Below are 10119 nucleotides of genomic sequence, written 5' to 3'. Positions count from 1 at the left end.
AGATATAGGCTTTATAAAACCTTTAACTTTTCCCGTGTTCAGAAACAAAGTTTTTCAAACTGTGCGTTTCTTGAAAGTCAACACTCAAATTTCATCCAAAAGGAAAAGGTTTCATGGTGGGCCGATACTCTATCAGGGGTATGCCCATTTGCCAGAAACCGCATTCAGAGCTTGTGAAATACATACATGACGATTTCGAGCTTGTGGCACTCTAAGTTTCTTAGGAGTTGAAAATGAGCATATCTTGAAGAGAGAATACACTAGCTGCTTCCAAATAAAATATGTATGATGGTGAGTGGTTCCATATCATATATTCAAAAGGTAGCCATCTGCTCCTTTAGCAGCTTTAGATATAGGCTTTATAAAACCTTTAACTTTTCCCGTGTTCAGAAACAAAGTTTTTCAAACTGTGCGTTTCTTGAAAGTCAACACTCAAATTTCAACCAAAAGGAAAAGGTTTCATGGTGGGCCGATACTCTATCAGGGGTATGCCCATTTGCCAGAAACCGCATTCAGAGCTTGTGAAATACATACATGACGATTTCGAGCTTGTGGCACTCTAAGTTTCTTAGAAGTTGAAAATGAGCATATCTTCAAGAGAGAATACACTAGCTGCTTCCAAATAAAATATGTATGATGGTGAGTGGTTCCATATCACATATTCAAAAGGTAGCCATCTGCTCCTTTAGGAGCTTTAGATATAGGCTTTATAAAACCTTTAACTTTTCCCGTGTTCAGAAACAAAGTTTTTCAAACTGTGCGTTTCTTGAAAGTCAACACTCAAATTTCATCCAAAAGGACAAAGTTTCATGGTGGGCCGATACTCTATCAGGAGTATGCCCATTTGCGAGAAACCGCATTCAGAGCTATTGAAATACATATATGACGATTTCAAGCTTTGGCACTCTAAGTTTCTTAGGAGTTGAATATGAGCATATCTTGAAGAAAGAATACACTAGCTGCTTCCAAATGAAATATGTATGATGGTGAGTGGTTCCATATCATATATTCAAAAGGTAGCCATCTGCTCCTTTAGGAGCTTTAGATATAGGCTTTATAAAACCTTTAACTTTTCCCGTGATCAGAAACAAAGTTTTTCAAACTGTGCGTTTCTTGAAAGTCAACACTCAAATTTCATCCAAAAGGAAAAGGTTTGATGGTGGGCCGATACTCTATCAGGGGTATGCCCATTTGCCAGAAACCGCATTCAGAGCTTGTGAAATAGATATAAGACGATTTCAAGCTTTGGCACTCTAAGTTTCTTAGGAGTTGAATATGAGCATATCTTGAAGAGAGAATACACTAGCTGCTTCCAAATGAAATATGTATGATGGTGAGTGGTTCCATATCATATATTCAAAAGGTAGCCATCTGCTCCTTTAGGAGCTTTAGATATAGGCTTTATAAAACCTTTAACTTTTCCCGTGTTCAGAAACAAAGTTTTTCAAAATGTGCGATTCCTGAAAGTCAACTCTCAAATTTCATCCAAAAGGAAAAGGTTTGATGGTGGGCCGATACTCTATCAGGAGTATGCCCATTTGCCAGAAACCGCATTCAGAGCTTGTGAAATAGATATAAGACGATTTCAAGCTTTTGCACTCTAAGTTTCTTAGGAGTTGAATATGAGCATATCTTGAAGAGAGAATACACTAGCTGCTTCCAAATGAAATATGTATGATGGTGAGTGGTTCCATATCATATATTCAAAAGGTAGCCATCTGCTCCTTTAGGAGCTTTAGATATAGGCTTTATAAAACCTTTAACTTTTCCCGTGTTCAGAAACAAAGTTTTTCAAACTGTGCGTTTCTTGAAAGTAAACACTCAAATTTCATCCAAAAGGAAAAGGTTTCATGGTGGGCCGATACTCTATCAGGGGTATGCCCATTTGCCAGAAACCGCATTCAGAGCTTGTGAAATACATACATGACGATTTCGAGCTTGTGGCACTCTAAGTTTCTTAGGAGTTGAAAATGAGCATATCTTCAAGAGAGAATACACTAGCTGCTTCCAAAGTAAATATGTATGATGGTGAGTGGTTCCATATCATATATTCAAAAGGTAGCCATCTGCACCTTTAGCAGCTTTAGATATAGGCTTTATAAAACCTTTAACTTTTCCCGTGTTCAGAAACAAAGTTTTTCAAACTGTGCGTTTCTTGAAAGTCAACACTCAAATTTCATCCAAAAGGAAATGGTTTGATGGTGGGCCGATACTCTATCAGGGGTATGCCCATTTGCCAGAAACCGCATTCAGAGCTTGTGAAATAGATATAAGACGATTTCAAGCTTTGGCACTCTAAGTTTCTTAGGAGTTGAATATGAGCATATCTTGAAGAGAGAATACACTAGCTGCTTCCAAATGAAATATGTATGATGGTGAGTGGTTCCATATCATATATTCAAAAGGTAGCCATCTGCTCCTTTAGGAGCTTTAGATATAGGCTTTATAAAACCTTTAACTTTTCCCGTGTTCAGAAACAAAGTTTTTCAAAATGTGCGATTCTTGAATGTCAACTCTCAATTTCATCCAAAAGGAAAAGGTTTGATGGTGGGCCGATACTCTATCAGGAGTATGCCCATTTGCCAGAAACCGCATTCAGAGCTTGTGAAATAGATATAAGACGATTTCAAGCTTTTGCACTCTAAGTTTCTTAGGAGTTGAATATGAGCATATCTTGAAGAGAGAATACACTAGCTGCTTCCAAATGAAATATGTATGATGGTGAGTGGTTCCATATCATATATTCAAAAGGTAGCCATCTGCTCCTTTAGGAGCTTTAGATATAGGCTTTATAAAACCTTTAACTTTTCCCGTGTTCAGAAACAAAGTTTTTCAAAATGTGCGATTCTTGAAAGTCGACTCTCAAATTTCATCCAAAAGGAAAAGGTTTGATGGTGGGCCGATTATCTATCAGGAGTATGCCCATTTGCCAGAAACCGCATTCAGAGCTTGTGAAATAGATATAAGACGATTTCAAGCTTTTGCACTCTAAGTTTCTTAGGAGTTGAATATGAGCATATCTTGAAGAGAGAATACACTAGCTGCTTCCAAATGAAATATGTATGATGGTGAGTGGTTCCATATCATATATTCAAAAGGTAGCCATCTGCTCCTTTAGGAGCTTTAGATATAGGCTTTATAAAACCTTTAACTTTTCCCGTGTTCAGAAACAAAGTTTTTCAAACTGTGCATTTCTTGAAAGTCAACACTCAAATTTCATCCAAAAGGAAAAGGTTTCATGGTGGGCCGATACTCTATCAGGGGTATGCCCATTTGCCAGAAACCGCATTCAGAGCTTGTGAAATACATATATGACGATTTCAAGCTTTGGCACTCTAAGTTTCTTAGGAGTTGAATATGAGCATATCTTGAAGAGAGAATACACTAGCTGCTTCCAAATGAAATATGTATGATGGTGAGTGGTTCCATATCATATATTCAAAAGTTAGCCATCTGCTCCTTTAGGAGCTTTAGATATAGGCTTTATAAAACCTTTAACTTTTCCCGTGTTCAGAAACAAAGTTTTTCAAACTGTGCGTTTCTTGAAAGTCAACACTCAAATTTCATCCAAAAGGAAAAGGTTTCATGGTGGGCCGATACTCTATCAGGGGTATGCCCATTTGCCAGAAACCGCATTCAGAGCTTGTGAAATACATACATGACGATTTCGAGCTTGTGGCACTCTAAGTTTCTTAGGAGTTGAAAATGAGCATATCTTGAAGAGAGAATACACTAGCTGCTTCCAAATGAAATATGTATGATGGTGAGTGGTTCCATATCATATATTCAAAAGGTAGCCATCTGCTCCTTTAGCAGCTTTAGATATAGGCTTTATAAAACCTTTAACTTTTCTCGTGTTCAGAAACAAAGTTTTTCAAAATGTGCGATTCTCGAATGTCAACTCTCAAATTTCATCCAAAAGGAAAAGGTTTCATGGTGGGCCGATACTCTATCAGGAGTATGCCCATTTGCCAGAAACCGCATTCAGAGCTTGTGAAATAGATATAAGACGATTTCAAGCTTTTGCACTCTAAGTTTCTTAGGAGTTGAATATGAGCATATCTTGAAGAGAGAATACACTAGCTGCTTCCAAATTAAATATGTATGATGGTGAGTGGTTCCATATCATATATTCAAAAGGTAGCCATCTGCTCCTTTAGGAGCTTTAGATATAGGCTTTATAAAACCTTTAACTTTTCCCGTGTTAGAAACAAAGTTTTTCAAACTGTGCGTTTCTTGAAAGTCAACACTCAAATTTCATCCAAAAGGAAAAGGTTTCTTGGTGGGCCGATACTCTATCAGGAGTATGCCCATTTGCCAGAAACCGCATTCAGAGCTTGTGAAATACATATATGACGATTTCAAGCTTTGGCACTCTAAGTTTCTTAGGAGTTGAATATGAGCATATCTTGAAGAGAGAATACACTAGCTGCTTCCAAATGAAATATGTATGATGGTGAGTGGTTCCATATCATATATTCAAAAGTTAGCCATCTGCTCCTTTAGGAGCTTTAGATATAGGCTTTATAAAACCTTTAACTTTTCCCGTGTTCAGAAACAAAGTTTTTCAAACTGTGCGTTTCTTGAAAGTCAACACTCAAATTTCATCCAAAAGGAAAAGGTTTCATGGTGGGCCGATACTCTATCAGGAGTATGCCCATTTGCCAGAAACCGCATTCAGAGCTAGTGAAATACATATAAGGCGATTTCAAGCTTTGGCACTCTAAGTTTCTTAGGAGTTGAATATGAGCATATCTTGAAGAGAGAATACACTAGCTGCTTCCAAATGAAATATGTATGATGGTGAGTGGTTCCATATCATATATTCAAAAGGTAGCCATCTGCTCCTTTAGGAGATTTAGATATAGGCTTTATAAAACCTTTAACTTTTCCCGTGTTCAGAAACAAAGTTTTTCAAACTGTGCGTTTCTTGAAAGTAAACACTCAAATTTCATCCAAAAGGAAAAGGTTTGATGGTGGGCCGATACTCTATCAGGGGTATGCCCATTTGCCAGAAACCGCATTCAGAGCTTGTGAAATACATATATGACGATTTCAAGCTTTGGCACTCTAAGTTTCTTAGGAGTTGAATATGAGCATATCTTGAAGAGAGAATACACTAGCTGCTTCCAAATGAAATATGTATGATGGTGAGTGGTTCCATATCATATATTCAAAAGGTAGCCATCTGCTCCTTTAGGAGCTTTAGATATAGGCTTTATAAAACCTTTAACTTTTCCCGTGTTCAGAAACAAAGTTTTTCAAAATGTGCGATTCTTGAATGTCAACTCTCAAATTTCATCCAAAAGGAAAAGGTTTCATGGTGGGCCGATACTCTATCAGGAGTATGCCCATTTGCCAGAAACCGCATTCAGAGCTTGTGAAATAGATATAAGACGATTTCAAGCTTTTGCACTCTAAGTTTCTTAGGAGTTGAATATGAGCATATCTTGAAGAGAGAATACACTAGCTGCTTCCAAATGAAATATGTATGATGGTGAGTGGTTCCATATCATATATTCAAAAGGTAGCCATCTGCTCCTTTAGGAGCTTTAGATATAGGCTTTATAAAACCTTTAACTTTTCCCGTGTTAGAAACAAAGTTTTTCAAACTGTGCGTTTCTTGAAAGTCAACACTCAAATTTCATCCAAAAGGAAAAGGTTTGATGGTGGGCCGATACTCTATCAGGAGTATGCCCATTTGCCAGAAACCGCATTCAGAGCTTGTGAAATAGATATAAGACGATTTCAAGCTTTTGCACTCTAAGTTTCTTAGGAGTTGAATATGAGCATATCTTGAAGAGAGAATACACTAGCTGCTTCCAAATGAAATATGTATGATGGTGAGTGGTTCCATATCATATATTCAAAAGGTAGCCATCTGCTCCTTTAGGAGCTTTAGATATAGGCTTTATAAAACCTTTAACTTTTCCCGTGTTCAGAAACAAAGTTTTTCAAACTGTGCGTTTCTTGAAAGTCAACACTCAAATTTCATCCAAAAGGAAAAGGTTTCTTGGTGGGCCGATACTCTATCAGGAGTATGTCCATTTGCCAGAAACCGCATTCAGAGCTAGTGAAATACATATAAGGCGATTTCAAGCTTTGGCACTCTAAGTTTCTTAGGAGTTGAATATGAGCATATCTTGAAGAGAGAATACACTAGCTGCTTCCAAATGAAATATGTATGATGGTGAGTGGTTCCATATCATATATTCAAAAGGTAGCCATCTGCACCTTTAGCAGCTTTAGATATAGGCTTTATAAAACCTTTAACTTTTCCCGTGTTCAGAAACAAAGTTTTTCAAACTGTGCGTTTCTTCAAAGTCAACACTCAAATTTCATCCAAAAGGAAAAGGTTTGATGGTGGGCCGATACTCTATCAGGGGTATGCCCATTTGCCAGAAACCGCATTCAGAGCTTGTGAAATACATATATGACGATTTCAAGCTTTGGCACTCTAAGTTTCTTAGGAGTTGAATATGAGCATATCTTGAAGAGAGAATACACTAGCTGCTTCCAAATGAAATATGTATGATGGTGAGTGGTTCCATATCATATATTCAAAAGGTAGCCATCTGCTCCTTTAGGAGCTTTAGATATAGGCTTTATAAAACCTTTAACTTTTCCCGTGTTCAGAAACAAAGTTTTTCAAAATGTGCGATTCTTGAATGTCAACTCTCAAATTTCATCCAAAAGGAAAAGGTTTGATGGTGGGCCGATACTCTATCAGGAGTATGCCCATTTGCCAGAAACCGCATTCAGAGCTTGTGAAATAGATATAATACGATTTCAAGCTTTTGCACTCTAAGTTTCTTAGGAGTTGAATATGAGCATATCTTGAAGAGAGAATACACTAGCTGCTTCCAAATGAAATATGTATGATGGTGAGTGGTTCCATATCATATATTCAAAAGGTAGCCATCTGCACCTTTAGCAGCTTTAGATATAGGCTTTATAAAACCTTTAACTTTTCCCGTGTTCAGAAACAAAGTTTTTCAAACTGTGCGTTTCTTGAAAGTCAACACTCAAATTTCATCCAAAAGGAAAAGGTTTGATGGTGGGCCGATACTCTATCAGGAGTATGCCCATTTGCCAGAAACCGCATTCAGAGCTTGTGAAATAGATATAAGACGATTTCAAGCTTTTGCACTCTAAGTTTCTTAGGAGTTGAATATGAGCATATCTTGAAGAGAGAATACACTAGCTGCTTCCAAATGAAATATGTATGATGGTGAGTGGTTCCATATCATATATTCAAAAGGTAGCCATCTGCTCCTTTAGGAGCTTTAGATATAGGCTTTATAAAACCTTTAACTTTTCCCGTGTTGAGAAACAACGTTTTTCTAACTGTGCGTTTCTTGAAAGTCAACACTCAAATTTCATCCAAAAGGAAAAAGTTTCATGGTGGCCGATACTCTATCAGGAGTATGCCCATTTGCGAGAGACCGCATTCAGAGCTATTGAAATACATATATGACGATTTCAAGCTTTGGCACTCTAAGTTTCTTAGGAGTTGAATATGAGCATATCTTGAAGAGAGAATACACTAGCTGCTTCCAAATGAAATATGTATGATGGTGAGTGGTTCCATATCATATATTCAAAAGGTAGCCATCTGCTCCTTTAGGAGCTTTAGATATAGGCTTTATAAAACCTTTAACTTTTCCCGTGTTGAGAAACAACGTTTTTCAAACTGTGCGTTTCTTGAAAGTCAACACTCAAATTTCATCCAAAAGGAAAAGGTTTCTTGGTGGGCCGATACTCTATCAGGGGTATGCCCATTTGCCAGAAACCGCATTCAGAGCTTGTGAAATACATACATGACGATTTCGAGCTTGTGGCACTCTAAGTTTCTTAGGAGTTGAAAATGAGCATATCTTCAAGAGAGAATACACTAGCTGCTTCCAAATAAAATATGTATGATGGTGAGTGGTTCCATATCATATATTCAAAAGGTAGCCATCTGCACCTTTAGCAGCTTTAGATATAGGCTTTATAAAACCTTTAACTTTTCCCGTGTTCAGAAACAAAGTTTTTCAAACTGTGCGTTTCTTGAAAGTCAACACTCAAATTTCATCCAAAAGGAAAAGGTTTCATGGTGGGCCGATACTCTATCAGGGGTATGCCCATTTGCCAGAAACCGCATTCAGAGCTAGTGAAATAGATATAAGACGATTTCAAGCTTTGGCACTCTAAGTTTCTTAGGAGTTGAATATGAGCATATCTTGAAGAGAGAATACACTAGCTGCTTCCAAATGAAATATGTATGATGGTGAGTGGTTCCATATCATATATTCAAAAGGTAGCCATCTGCTCCTTTAGGAGCTTTAGATATAGGCTTTATAAAACCTTTAACTTTTCCCGTGTTCAGAAACAAAGTTTTTCAAACTGTGCGTTTCTTGAAAGTCAACACTCAAATTTCATCCAAAAGGAAAAGGTTTGATGGTGGGCCGATACTCTATCAGGAGTATGTCCATTTGCCAGAAACCGCATTCAGAGCTAGTGAAATACATATAAGGCGATTTCAAGCTTTGGCACTCTAAGTTTCTTAGGAGTTGAATATGAGCATATCTTGAAGAGAGAATACACTAGCTGCTTCCAAATAAAATATGTATGATGGTGAGTGGTTCCATATCATATATTCAAAAGGTAGCCATCTGCTCCTTTAGGAGCTTTAGATATAGGCTTTATAAAACCTTTAACTTTTCCCGTGTTCAGAAACAAAGTTTTTCAAAATGTGCGATTCTTGAATGTCAACTCTCAAATTTCATCCAAAAGGAAAAGGTTTGATGGTGGGCCGATACTCTATCAGGAGTATGCCCATTTGCCAGAAACAGCATTCAGAGCTTGTGAAATAGATATAAGACGATTTCAAGCTTTTGCACTCTAAGTTTCTTAGGAGTTGAATATGAGCATATCTTGAAGAGAGAATACACTAGCTGCTTCCAAATGAAATATGTATGATGGTGAGTGGTTCCATATCATATATTCAAAAGGTAGCCATCTGCTCCTTTAGGAGCTTTAGATATAGGCTTTATAAAACCTTTAACTTTTCCCGTGTTAGAAACAAAGTTTTTCAAACTGTGCGTTTCTTGAAAGTCAACACTCAAATTTCATCCAAAAGGAAAAGGTTTCATGGTGGGCCGATACTCTATCAGGAGTATGCCCATTTGCCAGAAACCGCATTCAGAGCTTGTGAAATACATATATGACGATTTCAAGCTTTGGCACTCTAAGTTTCTTAGGAGTTGAATATGAGCATATCTTGAAGAGAGAATACACTAGCTGCTTCCAAATGAAATATGTATGATGGTGAGTGGTTCCATATCATATATTCAAAAGGTAGCCATCTGCTCCTTTAGGAGCTTTAGATATAGGCTTTATAAAACCTTTAACTTTTCCCGTGTTCAGAAACAAAGTTTTTCAAACTGTGCGTTTCTTGAAAGTCAACACTCAAATTTCATCCAAAAGGAAAAGGTTTGATGGTGGGCCGATACTCTATCAGGAGTATGCCCATTTGCCAGAAACCGCATTCAGAGCTTGTGAAATAGATATAAGACGATTTCAAGCTTTTGCACTCTAAGTTTCTTAGGAGTTGAATATGAGCATATCTTGAAGAGAGAATACACTAGCTGCTTCCAAATGAAATATGTATGATGGTGAGTGGTTCCATATCATATATTCAAAAGGTAGCCATCTGCTCCTTTAGGAGCTTTAGATATAGGCTTTATAAAACCTTTAACTTTTCCCGTGTTGAGAAACAACGTTTTTCTAACTGTGCGTTTCTTGAAAGTCAACACTCAAATTTCATCCAAAAGGAAAAAGTTTCATGGTGGCCGATACTCTATCAGGAGTATGCCCATTTGCGAGAGACCGCATTCAGAGCTATTGAAATACATATATGACGATTTCAAGCTTTGGCACTCTAAGTTTCTTAGGAGTTGAATATGAGCATATCTTGAAGAGAGAATACACTAGCTGCTTCCAAATGAAATATGTATGATGGTGAGTGGTTCCATATCATATATTCAAAAGGTAGCCATCTGCTCCTTTAGGAGCTTTAGATATAGGCTTTATAAAACCTTTAACTTTTCCCGTGTTGAGAAACAACGTTTTTCA

Source organism: Conger conger, chromosome 18 (genome assembly GCF_963514075.1).
Source record: "Conger conger chromosome 18, fConCon1.1, whole genome shotgun sequence".
Taxonomy (NCBI): domain Eukaryota; kingdom Metazoa; phylum Chordata; class Actinopteri; order Anguilliformes; family Congridae; genus Conger; species Conger conger.
Note: the sequence above shows the minus strand (reverse complement) of the source record.